Raw genomic sequence first — 9,856 nt, 5'->3', positions numbered from 1 at the left:
GTAGCTTCTGTGGTTAAAAGCATGGGTGTGGAGGAGATCACCCAAGAAAAATGTGCACATCAAGAGTGTATGAACTACATCTTCCTGTCCCTAGGCATGATGGGCTGAGATAATACAAGTGAAAGTGCTTAGCCTGATATATGGGTCAGGATGGATGCTCAATAAATTTTAGTTGAGTGAGTAGTAGGTCAACAATCATGAATAGGCTGGGTGCGTTGGCTCATGCCTGTAATATCAGACCTTGGGAGACCAAGGCAGTAGGATCACTTGAGCTCAGGAGCTCAAGACTAGCCTGAGCAACATAGCAAGACCTCATCTCTACTAAAAAAAATTCTTTTATTTTTATTTATTTATTTATTTATTTTTTGAGATGGAGTCTCACTGTGTCGCCCAGGCTGGAGTCCAGTGGCACGATCTCTGCTCACTGCAAGCTCCGCCTCCCAGGTTCACGCCATTCTCCTGCCTCAGCCTCCCCAGTAGCTGGGACTACAGGCGCACACCACCACACCTGGCTAATTTTTGTATTTTTAGTAGAGACGGGGTTTCACTGTGTTAGCCAGGATGGTGTTGATCTCCTGACCTTGTGAAGTGCCTGCCTCGGCCTCCCAGAGTGCTGGGATTACAGGCATGAGCCACTGCACCTGGTCAAAAAAAATTCTTTTAAATAGCTGGGTATGGTGGCATACACTTGTAGTCCCAGCTATTCAGGTGGCTGAGGTGAGAGGATCACTTGAGCCTGGGAGATTGAGGCTACAGTGAGCTATAATCACACCACCGCACTCCTGCATAGGCGACATAATGAGACCCTGTCTCAAAATTAAAATTTTTAAAAATCATGAATAATCATTTAGTCTAATGTTTTGCTTCCAAATATAATTGGGAAGTCCTTCCAATGTGTGTCTTGAATCCTCCTTTCATGATTCCTGCCTTTCCAGTTCTCGAGTCCTGATTGCCTTGCTTGCTATGTGCACCAGTGGCTTACTCTCGGCCCCTGCCTCCTACACTCTCCACTGTCAGATATTTTCAAGCTGTTTTATTTTCAGACAGTCTTCGTCATTGCCATCAGCTGCCTATTTGAGGTATTTTCATCAAATATTGTATTTGTGTAGCTAAATCATAACTTTCTGTGGAGGAAAGCAATGGCACAAATAATCCAAAAATGACACATTTAAGTGACTTCTAATTGGCTTGGGAAGTTGTTTTGGTCCTTGCATCTGAACGTAGGTGCGTTAGATATTCCAAAAATCAAATTCAGGGAAAATGGCCATAGTAGGGGGGAATGATGCAAGAAGAACTTACCTAGAAACTTCCTAATTATTTCATTCCACTCCTTCAACAAGGCACCAAGCCTTCCATGCATCCATCATTTTCTCTACCCATCCATTCCATCTATCCATTCTGCAGTCCATCCATTCATCTATCCATCCATCTCTTCATCCACCCATCCTCCAAATCCATCCATCTGTCCACCTATCCATCCATCCACCTATCGAAAAATATCTTTGAGTGCCTACTCTATGCCAGACACTGCACTAGGTGCTGAGGGATACGAAAACAAACGGGACTTGGAACCAAGAAACTTCCAGTCTGAATGGAAAGACCCAAGATTAAAAATAACTCTACTTGATAAGTCCTCTAAAAGAAGAATTAGAAGAGAGAACACATTCTTTCTAGAGGAACCAAGGAAGGCTTCATAAAAGGGGATCTTGAAGGAGAAGAGAGATTTGGCAATGGACACTTTTACGTCTCACAGAGATACAGGGCAGAGGAGCAATATTTACCACCCCAATGCAGGTCACTCTTGGCATGATAATCTGTCTATGGAACTTCAAACTACCACTTCTCTTATGGGGTCAGTGTCTTCATCAATAGATCAAAGGGATTGTATCAGCAGTTTTCAAACCATGCTCTGTTGAACCTAGGGCAACCAACTGTCCTGGTTTGCCCAGGTTCCAGATATTTCTCAGGATGCAGGACTTTCAGCACTAAAACTAGACAAATTGAGCTAGTTGGGACTGGTACACTGCACTGGCCACTCAGAAAAAATATAAATAAATAAAGCCAGACAAACTGGGATGAGTTGGTCAATCTAACTGAACCTTACAGCTATCATAGGGAGGCCACCAAGGCAGGGGGTAGGAGGGGCAGGACTTAGAGAGGAGGCCAGTCCAAAGGGGCTCAGAGCTCCCAGTTCCACTTTTACTGGATCAGTTGTGTCTTGTTTTACACCTTGAGCTTCTAGGTTAGATTTTTGTTTGTTTGTTTGTTTTGAGATGGAATCTCACTCTGTTGCCTAGGCTGGAGTGCAGTGGCACAATCTCGGCTCACTGCAACCTCCACCTCCCAAATTCAAGTGATACTCCTGCCTCAGTCTCCCAAGTAGCTGAGATCACACCTGGCTAACTTTTTTGTATTTTTAGTAGAGATGGAGTTTCACCATGTTGGCCACGCTGGTCTCCCACTCCTGGCCTCAAGTGATCTGCCCACCTTGGCCTCCCAAAGTGCTGGCATTATAGGCATGAGCCATCACACCTGGCCCCTGTTACTTTTTTTTTTTTTTTTTTGAGATGGAGTTTTGCTCTTGTTGCCCAGGCTGGAGTGCAATGGTGCGATCTCGGCTCACTGCAACTTCCACCTCCCAGGTTCAAGCAATTCTCCTGCCTCAGCCTCCTGAGTAGCTGGGATTACAGGCATGCACCACCACGCCCAACTAAGTTTGTATTTTTAGTAGAGACGGGGTTTCTCCATGTTGGTCATGCTGGTCTCAAACTCCTGACCTCAGGTGATCCGCCTGCCTCGGCCTCTCAAAGTGCTGGAATTACAGGTGTGAGCCACTGTCCTGGCCCTGTTACTTTTTAAAATAATTTGAAAGCCATTGGACTAAACATTCCCTAGTGTCCCAATAGTGGTTTTGTCTGTTTGTTTGAGACAGAGTCTCGCTCTGTCGCCCAGGCTGGAATTCAGTGGCATGATCTTGGCTCACTGCAACCTCTGTCTCCTGGGTTCAAGTGATTCTTCTGATTAAAATGGTATGTCAGGCCAGGCACAATGGCTCACGCCTATAATCCCAGCACTTTGGGAGGCCAGGGTGGGTGGATCACCTGAGTCAGTAGTTCGAGACCAGCTTGGCCAACATGGCAGAACCCTGTCTCTCCTAAAAATACAAAAAGTAGCCAGGAGTGGAGATGCGCTCCTGTACTCCCAGCTCCTCGGGAGGCTGAGGCAGAGGAATCGCTTGAACCCAGGAGGCAGAGGTTGCAGTGAACTGAGATGGTGTCACTGCACTCCAGCCTGGGTGACAGAGCGAGAATCTGTCTCAAAAAAAAAAAAAAAAAAAGTATGTCAGGGGCTGGGCATGATGACTCATGCCTCTAACCCCAGCGTTTTGGGAGGCCAAGACAGGAGGATCACTGGAGGCCCGAAGTTCAAGACCAGCCTGGGTAATATAGCAAGATCCCATCTCTACAAAAAATTGATTTAAAAATTAGCCAGGCGTTGTGGTACATGCTTATAGTCCTAGCTACTCAGGAGGCTGAGCTGGGAGGATAGCTTGAGCCCAAGAGGTTAAGGCTGCAGTGAGCTATGATCACACCCCAGCACACAGCCTGGGTGACAGAGCAAGACTCTGTCTCTAAAAAAAAAAATCCTATGTCAGTGGAGAGCTGATTGCCTTATTTCTCTCTCTCTTTTCCATCATTCTGATTTCCATTTTTTTTTTTCCTTTATCTGGCAAGAGGGAGAAAGGACTATAAGATAGAAATAAACATTTTAGCCCAAAAGTCTTCCTATCTATAGAATTTTCAGGAGCTCTAAAATAAATAAGAAAGTACTAAACATGAAACGTGGTCAAGTTTTAAAATCCATAGCGTCCAGACCAACCTGCAGGAAGGCAGCCTTCATTTTATACCTTTCTCACTCTCCACTTGTTCTAAAATTATATCACTGACTGTAAGTGGGGGGACAATTTTTTTTTTTTAGATGGAGACTCGCTCTGTCGCCCAGGCTGGAGTGCAGTGGCGTGATCTCAGCTCACTGCAAGCTCCGCCTCCTGGATTCATGCCATTCTCCTGCCTCAGCCTCCTGAGTAGCTGGGACTACAGGCGCCCGCCACCACACCCGGCTAATTTTTTGTATTTTTAGTAGAGACGGGGTTTCACTGTGTTAGCCAGGATAGTCTCGATCTCCTGACCTCATGATCCACCCGCCTCGGCCTCCCAAAGTGCTGTGATTACGGACATCAGCCACCTTGCCTGGCCAAGTTGGGGGACAATTAACTAGCCTCAAGAACCTCCTCTTGTTTCGGGATGGGGCAGAGTGCTGAGAGTGGACCAGGGGAAGGAGTTGGAAACAACATCCCAGCTCCCCCTCCCACCCTAGATCCCTTTGGCGGCTCTAATTGAGGCCTGTCACAGGGAGAGAAGGCAGCTGCAAATTGCATTCATCAACAAATTACAGCCAATTACAGCCCCAGTCCCAGCCTACTGGGGGTGACATGAGGCCAGTCAAAATCCCTTCTGATTCAGTGATGCCAAAGGTTTTGGGCTGCCAGGGTCACTTTCTGCAATCCAGACCCCGAACTTTATCCTGGGCCTGCACCCTGCCTTCCGACAATCCCTCAGGGAAGATGGGGGCTCCCTCCAACCCTCAAGAAGTCTCCAGGGTGCTTCTCTCAGTCATCACTGAAGTTCATCTAGTGATCTAGGCTGAATTTCTGCTGCTATGCTGCTGCTTTGTTAAGTTATAGACATGTTGGTTTTATTCAAAAGAATACAATGCTTGACAAACTGAAAAATATGGAATGCTTCATCAATTTGCGTATCATTCTTATGCAGGGGCCATGCTAATCCTCTCTGTATCATTCCAATTTTAGTATATGTGTTGCTGAAGCCAGTATGTGCTACTGCTGTGCTTTAAGCTGAGTTTTCTCCAGATTTGGTCCTTGGGGGAACTGATTTGCTGGCACTTCAAGGGCCTGCTGAGAACTCTGCTTGTTGGCTTTGGGCCAGCTTAACTCTGCCATCCTTCTGCCCATCCTGACAACATTGGGCCAAAGCTAGGGTGAGGTTAACATGAAACCTGTGGAGGTGTAATGGAAGTGTCACCTCCCAGAAGGGCAGGTATGTGGCCACCCATTCTTGTCCACAGCTGCTTCTTCACTCCCCTCCCTGGAGCCAGCAGCTCTGGTTTCAACAGTGTGATGGGGTGTGTGTGTGTGTGTGTGTGTGTGTGTGTGTGTTTGCATGCATGTGCATGTGCATTTAGGAGACACACCACAGGACATCCTCATTGTAGGGACAGAAAGATGGGGAGGGCATGACGCTGGACCTTCTCTGTTTGATCTCAAGTACAAAAGAGCAGCCAAATGCCCTCAAAGAATGTTCTTTTTCTCCCTCTCTTGCTTTTCTCCCCAGGACTCTGGCACTTCTACAAATAGGGCTGTGCCAGAAGAAAAGGAAGTTTCAGCAGTCAGTCCATCCACACTCCCCACCCCCTGAAACAATAATCTCTTCCTCTCTCCCAGCCCCTGTTTGAATTGGGGAGGGGGTAGGGAAAGGAGGCGTTTTTTCTGTTCCGAAGTTTCTAAGGAAGCCAGTACAGACGCACCCTTCCCCTTCCAGGGAATGTATCCTGTGATGTTTAAGTAGGAGGCAAGCCTTGAGAATGAATTTCTCTTGAACTGTCCTTTCTCCACCACAGGAGGTGGGATGGGTACACGCAGTAAAGGAGAAAGAGCAAGAGAAGGGGTTAGGGTCAGATGTCCCCAAGGATATTAAAGCTTTCTGCCTAGGAGAACAGTGGAACTCAGATGACCCATAGGCAAGGAAAGAGGTCAAGGGATGACTCAGTAGCCCCAGCCTCCTGGAGGCTCTTGAAAATACTCACAGTTTCAACCTGATAAACCTTCTCAAGACAGACAAGGCAGGATCCGAGGTAGGAATCCTGGGAAACATAGTGAGACCCCGTCCCTACAAAAAATAATTAGTTGGGCATGGTGGTGTGTACCTGTGGTCCCAGCTGCTAGAGAGTCTGAGGTGGGAGGATCGCTTGTGCCCAAGAGTTCGAGGCTACAGTGAGCCGTGACCAGGCCACTGCACTCCAGCCTGGACAACAGAGAGAGACGCTGTCTCAAAAAAAAAAAAAAAAAAGGAGAAGAAGAAGAAGAAGACAAAGAAACAGAGAGAAATAAGGCGGGACAAGGTCAGATAAGGATTGAGGCCAGGCCGAGAGTGAGAGCAGAAAGAGGACTGGGTTGCCAAGTGTGGATAACAATCAGGGCTGTGCTTGCCCGGGTCAGCTCGAGCTTCTCTTCTCAGGCTACTCCCTGAGTGGATGCCTTGGCGCTCCACCCAGATTCCCGGTGCTGACTGTGAGTTTTGGCTGCCAATGGCTCTCCATCTCTGGACTTGCCCTTGGCCTAGAGGGCAGCCAATTAGTTGACTGACAGGGGCATAAAAGACCAGCCTCCCTGACTCAGGTGGGATCCTTTCTGTCATGCAGTTGTCCACCCAGAGCTTCCCACAGGATCAAGCCAAAACCAGACTCAGCTGTGAAGCACATCCTTGCTTCCCCACTCCCTGCCCCACCCTGCTTTCCTTCCTCCCTTCTCCTAAGAGCTTGCCCACAATAAACCGTGTGCCCCCCGCAAATCCCCATCTCAGTCTCCACATCAAGGGAACCAGATCTAAGATACTTCTTTGGGTGCAAATTGCACCTTAGCTCCAGTGCCTAGGATGCTGTGTCAGCCCCTAATCAGCCTTCAGTGCACAATAACGATTTTTTAAAAATGTGTCGGCTGAGCATGGTGGCTCACACCTGTAATCCCAGCACTTTGGGAGGCCGAGGTGGGTGAATCATCTGAGGTCAGTAGCTTGAGACCAGCCTGTCCAACATGGTGAAACCCCGACTCTACTAAAAATACAAAAATTAGCCGGGCCTGGTGGCGTGAGCCTGTAATCCCAGCTGCTCAGGAGGCTGAGGCAGGAGAATCACTTGAATTCGGGAGACAGAGGTTATAGTGAGCCCGGATTGTACCACTACACTCCAGCCTGGGTGACAGAGCAAGACTGTCTCAAAAAAAAAAAGAATATTCCAGTCTCTCACTATGAAACTGCAGTAAATAATGCTAAATACTATTCATATTATATGTGATTAATTGAAAGAAGGAGTGATTGGTTGAATTAATGCTCTGGATGGGAGATAAATAGGTGGGGGAATTTATTGCAGGACTGCCCCCCCATATACACACACACATTAACCAGATGTCCATGGCTCATCCCAGTACATCCTGTCTACATATAGGCCACCTGCTTATGTCTGTGCAAAGTCAGGGACAGATAATCCAGTTTGTGGATTATCCAGACCCCCAGCTGGCACGTTCCTCCTCAATATTGCCTCCCTGAACCCTCCCTGTGCTCCAGCACCTTCCCGGGGGTAGAGGGTGGGCAGAGACAGGCAGCAGGGGAGGGGAGGATGATGAAACCTCAGTCTGTCAACACCATTGCTGCTGCCTCAGCAGTCTGATGAAAGATTAGAAACTATTGGGTAAAATCATGTTAGGAATTTTCTGTGGATTCCAGGTATCTGGGTCATCATCAAGCAGACAATTAAGAGCTGTTTTTGTGGTGAAAACACCTTGAACAAGGCCAGGAAAATTACCTGCTAAGCAACCAGGTTTGGATCACTGAGAATCATAGTATGATAAGATACCGTCTTAAAATGATTTAAGATATGCAAAGTCCTCTCCTATTCTGAAAGCTTTCCAGGAAAAGAAGTGTGTGGATCTTTCAGGTTTTTCAGTCCTTCCTATCAAGAAGGACATCCTATAATTTACCTTCCTTCCATACTGTTGCAGTTCTGGTCTGTTTCTCTCTCTCTTTTTTTTTTTTTTTAGACAGGGTCTCACTCTGTCACTGAAGCTGCAGTGCAGTTGCAGTGGTTTGAACACAACGACTGCAGCCTCAACCTCCTGGGCTCAAGCAATCCTCTCTCCTTAGCCTCCTGAGTAGCTGGGACCACAGGTGCCACCATGCACGGCTAATTTTTCTTTTTGTAAAGACAGGGTCTTCTTTAGTTGCCCAGGCTGATCTTGAACTCTGAGTTCAAGCAATCCTCCCGTCTCAGCCTCCCAAAGTGCTGGGATTACAGATGTGAACCACTGTACCCGGCCCTGTTTCTCTTCTGATTTCAGACAGAAAGGAGAACAAGTGTTTCATTCTTTTACCCGTAATGCTCCTTCCCCCCAAATATGTGGATGCACTATCCACAGAAACAGAATGTGAAGCCGGGCGCAGTGGCTCACACCTGTAGTCCCAGCACTTTGGGAGGCCAAGGTGGGTGGATCCCAAGGTCAGGAGTTCAAGACCAGCCTGGCCAACACAGTGAAACCCCATCTCTACTAAAAATACAAAAATTAGCTGGGCATGGTGGCAGGCGCCTATAATCCCAGCTGCTTGGGAGGCTGGGGCAGGAGAATTGCTTGAGCCTGGGAGGCGGAGGTTGCCGTGAGCCGAGATCATGCCATTGCACTCCAGCCTGGGCGACAGAGCAATACTCCATCTCAAAAAAAAAAAAAAAAAAAAAAGAAAGAAACACAATGTGAGCCACATACGTAATTTTAATATTTCTGATAGCCACATTTTTAATGTTAAAAAGAAACAACTGAACCTAATTTTAATTATTTTATGTAACTCATATAAAAAGTATCACTTCAACATATGTATAATCAATATAAAAAGTATTAACAGAAATTTTACATTCTTTTTTCATATGAAGACTCTGAATCTGTTGTGTATTTTACATGTACAGCATATCTCAGTTCAGACCAGCCACACTCCCCATGTTCAATCACCATGTGTGGCTCATGGCTGCCATATTGGACACCACAGGTCTAGAGCTTGGGAGTCCCTTCCCTGACACCTGCCCTACAACCTATTCTTCTGGAGTAGGAGGTAGAGAATGTGAATCCTACATACAGTGGGAGGAGTTGAAGCACAAGAGTGGTGGACAGAGTCTGGCAGTGTCCCAGGCCAGGTAATTACAGGGAAAGGAGGAACAAAACTGTATCTATTAAACCTCAGACTCAGGCCTTTCCTCCTGAGCAGTAGGTGGAGCCAAGAAAGTGCTCCGAAGCCCACAATGCTCCAGGTCTCTCATTAATCAGAATACTTAATTCTGGCTCCAAGTTGACTTCTTTTCCTTACCTCCTCCAGGAAGCCTTCCCAGATAAATTCTCCAACCTTAACTGATAGAGACCCTGTCTCTAAAAAAATAAAATAATTAGCTGGGCGTGGTGGCACATGCCAGTAGTTCCAGCTACTTGGGAGGCTGAGATGGGAGAATTGCTTGAAACTGGGAGGTGTAGGCTTCAGTGAGCCAGGATTGTATCCCTGTGCTCCAGCCTGGGTGACAGCAAAACTCTGTCTCAAAAACAAACAAACAAATAAAACAAAACAAAAAAAAAACCAAAAACAGAGATGAAGAGAGAAAGACTATTAAAGAGCTTCCCATGCCCACCTCTTTCTGAGAACCATAGAAAGTGAACTAGAAAAGATCTGGTATGGCCTACTCAATTCCCTCACTTTACAGATGAGTAAACTGAGGCCAGGAGACTAGAAATGGCTTGGCCAAAGTCACAGAAGTTGATGGTCAAGCCAAGTCTGAACCTGTATGTTGCCTTGTGGGTTACTGTTTGGGGCACTGCACAGTCAGACTGGTGGCTCTGTTCCTCCCTCATCAGGCTGGGAGAGTTCCAGAGAGTGAGTAAGCAGTTCTGTCTTCTCTCTCCTTAAGGATAAGAGAGGCATCTGGAATGCAAAGCAGTGGCAATCTTCTAAAAACAAATACAATCAAAAGCACA

The 9,856-nt window shown here is 46.8% G+C and overlaps 1 non-coding gene across 1 annotated transcript; it reads right to left on the bottom strand.

The window, feature by feature from the left end:
* Positions 1-4,787: 4,787 nt before the first annotated feature.
* Positions 4,788-4,891, bottom strand: LOC114673372 (U6 spliceosomal RNA). Its single transcript, XR_003724076.1, has one exon. It is a non-coding gene; the product is annotated as a U6 spliceosomal RNA (small nuclear RNA).
* Positions 4,892-9,856: the final 4,965 nt, after the last annotated feature.

Source organism: Macaca mulatta, chromosome 16, assembly GCF_049350105.2.
Source record: "Macaca mulatta isolate MMU2019108-1 chromosome 16, T2T-MMU8v2.0, whole genome shotgun sequence".
Taxonomy (NCBI): Eukaryota; Metazoa; Chordata; class Mammalia; order Primates; family Cercopithecidae; genus Macaca; species Macaca mulatta.
Note: the sequence above shows the minus strand (reverse complement) of the source record. Positions and strands in the feature narration are given on the sequence as shown.